The sequence below is a fragment of the Schistocerca gregaria genome, chromosome X (genome assembly GCF_023897955.1).
Source record: "Schistocerca gregaria isolate iqSchGreg1 chromosome X, iqSchGreg1.2, whole genome shotgun sequence".
NCBI lineage: Eukaryota > Metazoa > Arthropoda > Insecta > Orthoptera > Acrididae > Schistocerca > Schistocerca gregaria.
In genome coordinates, this window is record NC_064931.1 from 476,854,470 (window position 1) to 476,867,790 (window position 13,321).

The window sequence follows — 13,321 nt, forward strand, 5'->3', positions numbered from 1 at the left end:
TCCTGCGTGGTGCGTAATTTATTTTCTTTTTATTTAAAACAAAAAAGAAAAGGGCTAGTGTGGATGGGTAACACAGCAACCAGATCATTTGAAGTACAGCCTCTCAATACTTAAATCTGATACAGTGCCTTGATATATAAACGTTTTATTAACGTACAACGTATTACTTTCAAGCATTAACAAGTACACAAGAAATTAGTTTTTTTATTATGTCTTTGATATGAAAACTCCTTGTTCGATCTAGGTTCAAATTATCACACTCACAAATTTATAGGTTTTTAGTTTAGGATGCCAAATACGCACTGCGCAAGCCGACTGTCATTGCACAAAATTTTACATTTTTATGTTTACGGCTGAAAGCAAGGGGAAACTGCAGCCGTAATTTTTCCCGAGGAGATGCAGCTTTACTGTATGATTAAATGATGATGGCGTCATCTTGGGTAAAATATTCCGGAGGTAAAATAGTCCCCCATTCGGATCTCCGGGCGGGGACTACTCAAGAGGATGTCGTTATCAGGAGAAAGAAAACTGGCGTTCTACGGATCGGAGCGTGGAATGTCAGATTCCTTAATCGGGCAGGTATATTAGAAAATTTAAAAAGGGAAATGGATAGGTTAAAGTTAGATATAGTGGGAATTAGTGAAGTTCGGTGGCAGGAGGAACAAGACTTCTGGTCAGGTGACAACAGGGTTATAAACACAAAATCAAATAGGGGTAATGCAGGAGTAGGTTAAATAATGAATAGGAAAATAGGAATGCGGGTAAGCTACTACAAACAGCATAGTGAACGCATTATTGTGGCCAAGATAGATACGAAGCCCACACCTACTACAGTAGTACAAGTTTATATGCCAACTAGCTCTGCAGATGACGAAGAAATTGAAGAAATGTACGATGAAATAAAAGAAATTATTCAGATAGTGAAGGGAGACGAAAATTTAATAGTAATGGGTGACTGGAATTCGAGTGTAGGAAAAGGGAGAGAAGGAAACATAGTAGGTGAATATGGATTGGGGATAAGAAATGAAAGAGGAAGCCGACTAGTAGAATTTTGCACAGAGCACAACTTAGTCATAGGTAACACTTGGTTTAAGAATCATGAAAGAAGGTTGTATACGTGGAAGAACCCTGGAGATACTAAAAGGTATCAGATAGATTATATAATGGTAAGACAGAGATTTAGGAACCAGGTTTTAAGTTGTAAGACATTTCCAGGGGCAGATGTGGACTCTGACCACAATCTATTGGTTATGACCTGTAGATTAAAACTGAAGAAACTGCAAAAATGTGGGAAATTAAGGAGATGAGACCTGGATAAACTGAAAGAACCAGAGGTTGTACAGAGTTTCAGGGAGAGCATAAGGGAACAATTGACAGGAATAGGGGAAAGAAATACAGTAGAAGAAGAATGGGTAGCTCTGAGGGATGAAGTAGTGAAGGCAGCAGAGGATAAGTAGGTAAAAAGACGAGGCCTGCTAGAAATCCTTGGGTAACAGAAGAAATATTGAATTTAATTGATGAAAGGAGAAAATATAAAAATGCAGTAAATGAAGCAGGCAAAAAGGAATACAAACGTCTCAAAAATGAGATCGACAGGAAGTGCAAAATGGCTAAACAGGGATGGCTAGAGGACAAATGTAAGGTTGTAGAAGCTTATCTCACTAGGGGTAAGATAGATACTGCCTACAGGAAAATTAAAGAGACCTTTGGAGAGAAGAGAACCACGTGTATGAATATCAAGAGCTCAGATGGAAACCCAGTTCTAAGCAAAGAAGGGAAAGCGGAAAGGTGGAAGGAGTATATAGAGGGTCTATACAAGGGCGATGTACTTGAGGACAATATTATGGAAATGGAAGAGGATGTAGATGAAGACGAAATGGGAGATACGATACTGCGTGAAGAGTTTGACAGAGCACTGAAAGACCTGAGTCGAAATAAGGCCCCCGGAGTAGACAACATTCCATTAGAACTACTGACGGCCTTGGGAGAGCCAGTCATGACAAAACTCTACCAGCTGGTGAACAAGATGTATGAGGCAGGCGAAATACCCTCAGACTTCAAGAAGAATATAATAATTCCAATCCCAAAGAAAGCAGGTGCTGACAGATGTGAAAATTACCGAACTATCAGTTTAATAAGTCACAGCTGCAAAATACTAACGCGAATTCTTTACAGACGTATGGAAAAACTGGTAGATGCGGACCTCGGGGAGGATCAGTGTGGATTCCGTAGAAATGTTGGAACACGTGAGGCAATACTGACCTTACGACTTATCTTAGAAGAAAGATTAAGAAAAGGCAAACCTACGTTTCTAGCATTTGTAGACTTAGAGAAAGCTTTTGACAATGTTGACTGGAATACTCTTTTTCAAATTCTAAAGGTGGCAGGGGTAAAATACAGGGAGCGAAAGGCTATTTACAATTTGTACAGAAACCAGATGGCAGTCATAAGAGTCGAGGGGCATGAAAGGGAAGCAGTGGTTGGGAAAGGAGTGAGACAGGGTTGTAGCCTCTCCCCGATGTTATTCAATCTGTATATTGAGCAAGCAGTAAAGGAAACAAAAGAAAAATTTGGAGTAGGTATTAAAATTCATGGAGAAGAAGTAAAAACTTTGAGGTTCGCCGATGACATTGTAATTCTGTTAGAGACGGCAAAGGACTTGGAAGAGCAGTTGAACGGTATGGACAGTGTCTTGAAAGGAGGATATAAGATGAACATCAACAAAAGCAAAACGAGGATAATGGAATGTAGTAAAATTAAATCGGGTGATGCTGAGGGAATTAGATTAGGAAATGAGACACTTAAAGTAGTAAAGGAGTTTTGCTATTTAGGAAGTAAAATAACTGATGATGGTCGAAGTAGAGAGGATATAAAATGTAGACTGGCAATGGCAAGGAAAGCATTTCTGAAGAAGAGAAATTTGTTAACATCGAATATAGATTTATGTATCAGGAAGTCGTTTCTGAAAGTATTTGTTTGGAGTGTAGCCATGAATGGAAGTGAAACATGGACGATAACTAGTTTGGACAAGAAGAGAATAGAAGCTTTCGAAATGTGGTGCTACAGAAGAATACTGAAGATGAGGTGGATAGATCACGTAACTAATGAGGAGGTATTGAATAGGATTGGGGAGAAGAGAAGTTTGTGGCACAACTTGACTAGAAGAAGGGATCGGTTGGTAGGACATGTTTTGAGGCATCAAGGAATCACAAATTTAGCATTGGAGGGCAGCGTGGAGGGTAAAAATCGTAGAGGGAGACCGAGAGATGAGTACACTAAGCAGATTCAGGGTTGCAGTAGGTACTGGGAGATGAAGCAGCTTGCACAGGATAGAGTAGCATGGAGAGCTGCATCAAACCAGTCTCAGGACTGGAGACAACAACAACAACATGTTTACGTATGTCATATATTGCTAATTACTGTATGGATATCTTTAATAAATTGGTTTACTTCTTGGTGCTGCTTCCCTTCAAAATGGCTCTGAGCACTATGGGACTTTATTTCTGAAGTCATCAGTCCCCTATAACTTAGAATTACTTAAACCTAACTAACCTAAGGACATCACACACATCCGTGCCCGAGGCGGGATTCGAACCTGCCACCCTAGCGGTCGCGCGGTTCCAGACTGTAGCTCCTAGAACCGTTCGGCCACTACGGCCGGCACTGCTTCCCTTATCTTGGTCACTACGTGAAAGAAAAGGAAAGTCGAGGCATTGTGACACGACAGACTATATCTGAGTATGGATGATGTGATTTGATCGTAAGAGGTGCTCAGCTTGTGCGCTCTCCACACGCACGGCTCGTGGCAAGGCTGTAGCGTGCGCCTTGGGTGGTGGCGTAGTGGCTCCAGGTGTCCCGTAGCTGACCAGCGACTGCCGACCGGCCGAGCCACTTCGACCTGTCAGATTCAGACTAGGAGACATGACATGAGTCCCACCGCTTTAGAGTTCAGTGGCACATTTTATATTGTTCACGTTTGCACACGTTCAGTGCAAACCGTGATATGATTATATGAATGCGTGGTGTCTGTTCTTTCGGAGATGTCCGAAAGAACAGACATCACGCATTCATATAATTGATTCGCCTCTATGGGCATCGAATCTACGTTCTTCATTTTGGATTCACGAATACGACCGACCTCCCACGGGAATCTCAAAGTAGCGAGCGTGTAGAAAATGAGCAGAGACACTGGATATGTAGTGCTCAATTGGAGTGTGTGTCGGCCGCAGCTGCGGTAACCACTGTGACCGGTTGACGCAGTAGGTTAACGCCCCTGCCTATTAAGCAGGAGATCCCAGGTTCGAATCCCTCACACATTTTCGCCGGTCTCTACATCTACATCTACATCCATACTCCGAAAGCCACCTGACGGTGTGTGGCGGAGGGTACCCTGAGTACCTCTATGGATTCTCCCTTCTACTCCAGTCTCGTATTGTTCGTGGAAAGAAGGATTGTCGGTATGCTTCTGTGTGGGTTCTAAGCTCTCTGATTTTATCCTCATGGTCTCTTCGAGAGATATACGTAGGAAGGAGCAATATACTGCTTCGGTGAAGATATGTTCTCGAAAGTTTAACAAAAGCCCATACCGAACTACTGAGCGTCTCTCCTGCAGAGTCTTCCACTGGAGTTTATCTATCATTTCCGTAACGCTTTCGCGATTACTAATTGAGCCTGTAACAAAGTGCGCTGCTCTCCGTTGGATCTTCTCTATCTCTTCTATCACCCCTGTCTGGTACGGATCCCACACTGTTGAGCAGTATTCAAGCAGTGGGCGAACAAGCGTACTGTAACCTACTTCCTTTGTTTTCGGATTGCATTTCCTTAGGATTCTTCCAATGAATCTCAGTCTGGCTGCTGATTCCTCGTTATGTCCCGATGCAGCTGACATCTGAAGGCTCTTCTCTTTCCTTTCATTTCTTCCCCCCTAACATCAATTCACAAACTGTGATAGATGCAGCGAAAGACGAAACGTCAAACAAAAAAGTGCTGCTGTCAGAATGCAGATATAATGTGTAATTAATATAATTATTAGAGAACATACAACACCGAGATTACTTTTGTAACTGAAATTCAACAAATCTTTACTAACTTTTGTAATATTTATGCCACAAAAGAGATCAAGCACTCAGTGATGCTCATCGATTGAACTACTCGCATAAATACTACCATCATTCTGATTCCTTCAAAGGAATGAGGCGGAACATCTAACAAGAAAATGGTGCCATATCTATATTTACTGTACTGATCGACAGCACTGAGACTATGAACTGATTTTTTGCACTGAAAAAAAACTTTGCATTTGTTCAGCTATAAGTTTAGGGTAAATTACTGCACATAAATTTAAGTGTAAAGTTCAGTTTCAACTAGAACATTAGCTCGCAGTTAATGGAGCGTTCAAGTTTATGTATAAAAAATTGTGAATCAGGCAGGTGAAAGTATAAAGTCACTAAGTGTCTTAGATATCTACATCTATATCTTTGCAAATCAAATTTAAGTGCCTGGCAGAGGATTCATCGAGCCACCTTCACAATAACTATCTATTATTCCACTCTCGAACAGCGCGTGGATAAAACGAACACCTATATCTTTCTGTGGGAGTTCTGATTCCCCTTATTTTATTATGATAACGTTTTCTCCCCGTGTAGGCCGGAATCAAAAACAATTTTAGCATTCGCAGGAGCTAGTTGGTGACTGAAATTTCATCAGAAGATCTCTCCGCAACGAGAAACGCTTTTGTTTTAATGATGTCCACCCCAAAACCTATAAAATGTCCATGACACTCTCTCCTCTGGTTGTCGAGAATACTAAACTTGCCGCTCTTCTTTGAACTTTCTCGATGAACTTCGTTAATCCTTTCAGCAGTACTCCAAATGAGGACGCGCAAGCGTAGTGTGTAGGCAGTCTCTTTAGTAGAACTGTTGTACCTTCTAAGTGTTCTACAATAAATTTCTATCTTTCTCACAACATTTTCTGTGTGTTCTATCCAATTTCATTTGTTCGTAGTTGCATTCCTAGGTATTTAGTTGAATTTTCGGTCTTTAGATTTTATTGATTTATCGTGTAACTGGAGTTTGAGGGTTTCCTTTTAGCACTTATGCGCATGACCTCATACTCTTTATTATTTAGGATCGATTGCCGATTTTCACACCACAGAGATATCATTTCTAAATCGTTTTGCAATATCTTTTGATCCTCTGATTACTAGACAACAAACGACAGTGTCATTTGCAAAAAACCTAAGACGGCTGTTCAGATTGTCTCCTAAATCGTTTATGTAGATAAGGAAAAGCAGAAGGTCTATAACACTACCTTTGGGAACGCCAGAAGTCACTTCTGTTTTACTCAGTGGCTTTCCGTCAGTTATATGAACTGTGACCTCTGGCAGGAAATCACGAATCCAGTCGCATAACTGAGACGTCCGCAGCTTGTGGTCTAGTAGCTAGCTGATTTGTAGTAGCTAGACGGATTTCCTTCATCATCCTTACTGAACCTGAGTTTGTGTGCCGTCTCTAATTACATCGTCATGGAAAGGGACGTTAAACACTAATATTCGTTCCTTTGCCAGGTCTATTACGGTTCTTGGTATATTTCGCAGAGACAAATAAAGGTCTAAAGAGGTCGTAAAGGAATAATTCCAATTCCAAAGACGGCAGGTGTTGACAGTTCTGAATATTATCGAATTATCAGTTCAGTAAGTTATGGTTGCAAAATACTAACACGAATTCTTTACAGAAGAATGAAAAAATTGCTAGAAGCCGATCAGCTTGGATTCCGGAGAAATGTAGGAACACGCGAGGCAGCACTGACCCTATGACTATTCTTAGGTTATCTTAGGTTAAGGGAAGGCAAACCTACTTCTATAGCATTTGTAGAGATAGACCTAGTTTTTGACAATGTTGCCTTTAATACTCTCTTTGAAATTCTGAAGGTAAGACAAGTAAAATACAGGAGTGGGACGGGCCGTAACAGTATCGCCGATGATTTCAATCTGTACATTTAGCAAGCAGTAAAAGGAATCAAAGAAAAATTAGAAGTAGGGATTAAAGTTTAGGGAGAAGAAATAAAAACTTTACCGTTTGCCGATGACATTATAATTCCGTCAGAAACAGCAAAGGACTAGGAAGAGCAATTTAACTCAATGGGCAGAGTCTTGAAAGTAGGATATAAGATGAACATGAACAAAAGGAAAACAAGGATAATGGAAAGTATTCGAATTAAATCAGGTGATTCCGAGGGAATTAGATTAAGGAAATGAGACACTTAAAGTAGTACATGAGTTTTACTATTTGGGCAGCAAAATAACTGATGATGTCCCAAGTAGAGAGAATACACACGGAAGCGCAAAACATACTGCTATAGGCATGCGTATTTAAATACAGAGAATATGGAACCGTGGTCGGCAACGCCTACATAAGGCAACTAGTGTCTGGCGCAGTTGTTGCATCAGCTGCTACAATGGCAGGTTGTCAAGATTTAAGTGAGTTTGAACGTTGTGTTATAGCCGGCGCACGAGCGATGGGACACAGCATCTCCGAGGTAGCGATGAAGTGGGGATTTTCCCGTACGACCATCTCACGAGTGTATCGTGAACATCAGAAATCCGATAAAACATCAAATCTCCGAGGAAAAAGATCCTGCAAGAACGGGACCAACGACGACTGAAGAGAATCATTCATCGTGGCAGAAGAGGAACTCTTCTGCAAATTACTGCAAATATCAGTGCTCGGATATCAACAAGTGTCAGCGTGCGAAATATCAACGAAACATCATCGATATGGACTTTCGGAGCCGAAGGCCCACTCGTGTACCCTTAATGATTACACGACACAAAGCTTTCCGCCTCGCCTGTGCCCATCAACACCGACAACCTCATGAATCCATGGACCCTGCGTGACAGCAGGGGACTGTTCAACAGGTGGAGGCTCTGTAACAGAGTGGGGAATGTGCAGCTGGAGTGATATGGGTTCCCTGATACGTCTAGACACGACTCTGACAGGTGACACGTACGTAAGCATCCTATCCTATCACCTGCATCCCTTCATGTCCATTGTGCATTCCGACGAACTTTAGCAATTCCAGCAGGACAATGCGACATCCCACATGTTCAGAATTGCTACAGAGTGGCTCCAGGAACACTCTTCTGAGTTTAAACACTTCTGTTGGCCACCAAACTCCCAAGACATGAACATTATTGAGCATATCTGGGATGCCTTGTAACATGTTGTTCAGAAGAGATTACCACTCCCTCGTACACTTACTGATTTATGGACAGCCCTGCAGTATTGATGATGTCAGATCCCTTCAGCACTACTTCACACATTAATAGATTCCATGCCAGGTCGTGTTGCGGTACTTCTGCGTGCTCGCGCGGGTCCTACACAATATTACGCAGGCGTACCAGTTTCCTTGGCTGTTCAGTGTAAGATGTTGACTGCCAATGGCAAGAAAAGAAATTTGTTAACCTCGAAAACAGGTTTGAGCGCTAGAAAGTGTTTTCTGTAAGCATTTGTATGGAGCGTAGCATGTATGCAAGTTAAACATGGACGATAAACAGTTTAGTAAAGAAGCGAATAGAATCTTTTGATATGTGGTGCTACAGAAGGATACTGAAAATTGAGCGGGTAGATCACGTAACTAATGATTGGGGAGAAAAGAAATCTGTGGTTAAATAGTAGAGGGAATCAAATGACAGGACACATTCTGAGACATCAAGGGATCACCAATTTAGTGTGGGGGTAAAAATTGTTGACCGAGACCAAAAGATTAATACATTAAGCAGTTTCAGAATAATGAAAGTTGCAGAAGTTATTCGCAGATGAAGAGGCTTGCACAGAATAGAGTAGCATGGGGAGCTGCATCAAAGTAGTCTTCGGACGGAGGACCACGACAGCAAAAACAGGATATTACGTCAGATTTTACACCAGTTAGTACAATGATAACAATACGGACATCTCATTGCAACTTACGACCCTGAACGTCACAAACGTAACTTATGAGTGGTGGTAGCAAAATCGAATGAGGAGTTGTGCTCTATACTTAAGACTGCCATCCGAAACAAGTCCCCCCTAACCAGATGGTCTACCAGCCAAGTTCTGTATCAGGAACTTGATCAATGAATTCAGCATCAATAATTGTACTCCAGAAACATTAAGCAACACTCTATTGTGTTCGTGCATTTTTTAGAATATGTGGACAACAGTACTAGCACCAGGTAACGATTGCCTGAAGCTCATTTTCATCACATCAAGACCATGTAAAATATCTGATCAAAAGTATCTGGAAACATATTGCTGTATATTAATACGGCGCGTGTCCATCCTTTGCCTTTATCACAGCTAGAAATTTACTGGGGACACTTTCAGTATACACAGTACTTAAAAAAACTGTTCGCATCCTTCTGCATTAAGCGTTTTCCTAGCCGCAATAAGGGGACCACACCCTAACCTCGAAAAACACCCCCAAGCCGTAACACCATTTCATCCTTGCTTCACAGTCGACACTACACATGATGGCAGGTAACGTTTTCCAGGTATGCCCCTTCCATCTGACTGTCAAAGGGCACAGCATGATTTCATGACCCCAAATCACTCGTTCGCAACCGCCTACTGTCTAGTGTCGTCGTACTTTACACCACCTCATCCTTCGCTTTGCACTGACTACCGAAATGTGTGGCTTATGAAGAGCTACTCGACTATTTTACTCATTTCTTTCTCACTCCCTACGCTTAGCCATTGCGCTAGCTGGACTGCTAGCAGCGCTTTGTAACTCACTAGCGATTCCTTCCACAGATTTCATGCGATTTCTTACAACCACAAGACGCACTACTCGACGGTTCCGACCTATCAGTATATGTCTGCCTGGTCTTGGTTGAGCTGTAGTTGTTCCTTCGCGTTTCTATTTCGCAGTCACATCACCAACAGTCGACTTGGGCAGCTTTAGAAGGGTTGAAATATTGAGACTTCCCCTCTGAATGTAAAGAATGACTGTGCTGGTAAAACTTCTACGTTACTTGATTTTCAAACTCCAGAGCGAAAATGAACGTAATGAGACTGTTTTCTCTTTACTTACTCTGATCATTTCTAAACTGACACACAATATTTTAGCAGAAAATTTAAATATCCCTACAAAAGAATAGCCTGACTAACAATAACCTATACCAGAATGAGATTTTCACTCTGCAGCCGAGTGTGCGCTGAAGTTTGGAAGGTAGGAAACGAGGTACTGGCAGAATTAAAGCTGTGAGGACGGGGCGTGAGTCGTGCTTGGATAGCTCAGATGGTAGAGCACTTGCCCGTGAAAAGCAGAGGTGCCGAGTTCGACTCGACAGCAATAACCAGCACCCTATATGAATCACTTACAAAAAAAATTCGGTACTCGAACTACTGTAATACAGCGAGCGCCAATACTGCCAGCTAAATAAAAGATTCTAGCTACTGAAGGCACTAACTACTGATAGGCATATAGTTAGCAAATGAAAGATTTTGATAGAGAACAATGTATCTACATGCAGTTTAACCAATTTCCTTTGTCTGACGGACACACATTCAGATCGTCCGCTTATATCAACATCTCAGAAATCTCTTCCCAACATCCACCACTGCTGGCGGCTCACCTCCAACTGTCCAACGCTACGGGCTGTTCACATCCAACTGCCCAACACTACACTAGCAAAAAACTTCCAACAACAGTCCAACCAGCCACAGATTGCACACAGCGCAATTTTAATACAGAACGCCACGTGGCGTCACCAACATAAAAACCTAAACAGCCCATTTACAATATCTCTGGTGGATTTGTTGCTCGTGTGACATCCAATGATTACTCCATGTTCAAAAGCGCTGGGCTCTTCTGACCGACCCATTCTGCTGTTAGTGCTTTTTTTCTGACAACACAATATTCCCCGTCTGCTTTTATACTGGTGGGTCCACATTTCGTGAGACCTAGTGCTTCATTCAGCTTTACATAGGGGAGTCCAAATACTTTTGATCAGGTAGTGTACGTGGTGTGACGTCGTTGTCTGATGCCATACGTCTTCAAAATGGCTCTGAGCACTATGGGACTTAACTGCTAAGATCTTCAGTCCCCTAGAACTTAGAACTACGTAAACCTACCTAACCTAAGGACATCACACACATCCATGCCCGAGGCAGGATTCGAAACTGCGAACGTAGCGGTCGCGCGGTTCCTGATTGTAGTGCCTAGAACCGCTCGGCCACCCTTGCCGGCGTCTTCAAAATCCTATTCATAAACTCAGTTTTATGCACAATGGTTGATAATTTTTGTTAAAATGTGCCGGATGGTTACAATCTATCCTGCTAGTAGCGAAGAATTGTTATACAGTTGACGGAGTGCAGTGAAATAAAATTCCTGGAAATGACTTTATCCGAGCCCCTTTTTTTCGTGGATATTTTAAGCACATTACAAGTCTAGGTGTAACTCGATGAATCCAACTTTCAGTGACTGCTTTGCACTGTATCTGTAGAAAACACTTGAGCAGCCCCTGCGTTTGAATACATGTTGTAGAGTGTGTTCGAATGTTATAAGGTAAGCCAAAATTCGAATGTATACTTTTACCTCTCTTTCAAGCAAAAAATGGTAACTAGTTTGAAACATTGAGTAAGAGGTTAAATGGTGTATCATGTAAGAGTTTAATGGACATCTCATCCGGAAACCTGAAGGAAAATAAAATTATAAATTGCATCACACATGTACAAAGAATCAAAACAAAATGAATGAATGAATGACAAGGGGTGCTTCAAAAACATAAAACAACTATTTGTTATCGTCCTGAACATATCATTCCTGCCATGGAACTCTACCAACAGTATAGAAAGATGATGTAAATTGTTCTACTACTTCCCTTAAATTAGCTATGTAGTAGTTTGCACCCAAACAAGCTGCGCTAAGAAGACATGATAGCTCATCTTTATTTGAGTAAATGTGCTGTTGAGAGTCTTCGGTAAGTATAAAATTATGTAGAAGGCAACATACTTTTGTAACCTCAACTTCGGAAACAGAGGGGGGTGATATAGTCTGCGGAACAGCTCTGAATCTGTTTGATGTTATGCCAAATGAATTTTCTACAACTCTGTGTGCTCTATAAATTCTGTAGTCAAAAATTCGTTTCTCAGGTGTCATGCACGTTCATGACGATGGTGATTGGCTTGTGTGGCACTCGGCTGCGCGGTCATCAGCGCCCGTAGAAGTCACAGTTTATTCATAGTCCAATTGAGCCACTGTCACGAATGATGATGAATGGTAAGGACAACGCAAAAACCCAGTCCCTGGGCAGAGAAAATCCCCAACCTGGCCGGGAATCGGACCCGGGACCCCGCGATCATAAGGCAGCTACACTAACCTCTAGACCACGAGCTGCGGACATGCCACGTTCAGGTTACAATTTCATAATATCGTCCTTTAATGCATCATCTGCCACAAAAATGTGAGGACAAAGATTACTACCTGGTAGTGAATACTCGCTGAAAAATTTAGTGTGCCATCTGTAAGTTTCTTGTACAACACACTCTCTTTCAGTGCTGCACCATCATTCGTTCTGCCATTTCTACGAGAGTCGTTCCAAACGTAATACCTCCCACTTTTATTCATGAAAACTATAGGAGTACATGTATCACAACAGCACAGCTAAACAGAATATTTCAGCTACAGACAGTCATTTTTCCACATAGTCACTAACATTCCTTATGCACTTTTGCCAACGATGAACCAGAGCCTGCATGCTGCGCTTGTAAAGATCAGAACCTGCTGACGCTGACCACTTCCTTACATCTTTGGCAACAGCACCCGAGTCTCGAAAATGTTCCCCACGTAGTCCATCTTTCAGAGACCCAAAGAGATGAAAGTCTGAAGGCGCTAAATCGGGACTGTGCGGTGGATATGGTAAGACAGTCCAGCCGAATTGTGCAACGAGCTGCGTTGTCGCAAAACAGGTATGGGGTCTGGAGTTATCATGTTGCATGTGAAAGCTGGTCTTCTTCTCTGGCCTTTCCCTGGAAATTCGGGCTTTCAGCTTAGCCAATGTCGTCTTGTAGCGGGCTGAACTGACAGTTTTTCCATGCTGCAGGACATCCAAAAGAACCACATCCTGACTATCCCAGAAAACTGTGCTCATTACTTTACCTCGTCTTTGGAGGAGAATACGTATGTCGCCATTCCATGGACTGTCTTTTGGACTTCGGCTCGTAGTGGTGACACCATGTGTCATCTCTGCTGACGATGCTATTCACAAAATTGCCACATTCAGCTTCATATTGGTCCAGCAGGTCCCGAAAAATTTCGATTCGATGAGTTTTTGTTCTTCTGT